Consider the following 947-nt stretch of genomic DNA (forward strand, 5'->3'; position numbering starts at 1 on the left):
AACGGTGTCAACAAGCTCGCTACCTGTCCGACCGGTTCCGGCGGCCGGGGCTGCCTGTTCCAGCCCTTCCTTCGGCACGAATGTTTGCAAAAGAATTTAACGTCTCAGTCTTCCCCCCTCCCCTTCTTAAAAAGGGAAGAACGTTTTTCGCTCAGCCCCCTGCCCCATTCCCCATCACAGGCACCGCAGGGCGAACTCTTTGAGGAAAGCACCAAGTCCGCTCCCCGGGCGTCCCCCCTAGAGCTGGAGCCCCCGCGAGTCGCCCCCTCCCCCGCTACCCCCCCCCCCGCCCGCCCCAGTGGATTCGCCTCCGACAAGCAAGCCAGAAAATGGCTCAGTTCCTCTGGACTTTGTGGATCATTCCCGGCGTTTGTTGAAATCTCGGTGTGCGGAAGGGGGAGGCCGCGGGAGACTCCCCAGGATTCTGATCTGGTAAAGAGGGAACTTGGGAGCTTCAGCTTCCCCTCATAGACAACAGTCCCCCAAATAAACACAGTAAAATTAAATGTTAAAATTCATGCATCTTTAGAACGTTATTTTGTGCCATACAATCTAAGAAAAACAAGTCCGCTTGTTCCACCCCAAGAGTCCCCTTACCCCCAAATAAACACGATGGAAAAAAAGCCAAGGGCTGGCTATGCAAACACAGCTTTGAAACTGATTTCTTATCCACACCCACTCCCATTATTGCCTCCCCTAACCGTTTGCTCCCCAAATTCTGAGGCTGGGAAATACTTTCCAAGAAGCCAGTGAAGATGGGCTACATCCCCTCACTGCCCCTACTGGGGAGGTGGCTGGAGAGCTTGGTATTTATTTTGGGTTTGGGTTTTTTTGCTTGTTTGTTTCTTTTAATCTACCTTTATACCTGGAGGGCCGGGGATGGGGGAGAGGGTAGAGAAGGAAGGAGAGTTGGTAAAAGAAAGATGCCAAGTTTCTAAGAGCAGTTG

The sequence above is a fragment of the Mesoplodon densirostris genome, chromosome 16, assembly GCF_025265405.1.
Source record: "Mesoplodon densirostris isolate mMesDen1 chromosome 16, mMesDen1 primary haplotype, whole genome shotgun sequence".
Classification (NCBI taxonomy): Eukaryota; Metazoa; Chordata; class Mammalia; order Artiodactyla; family Ziphiidae; genus Mesoplodon; species Mesoplodon densirostris.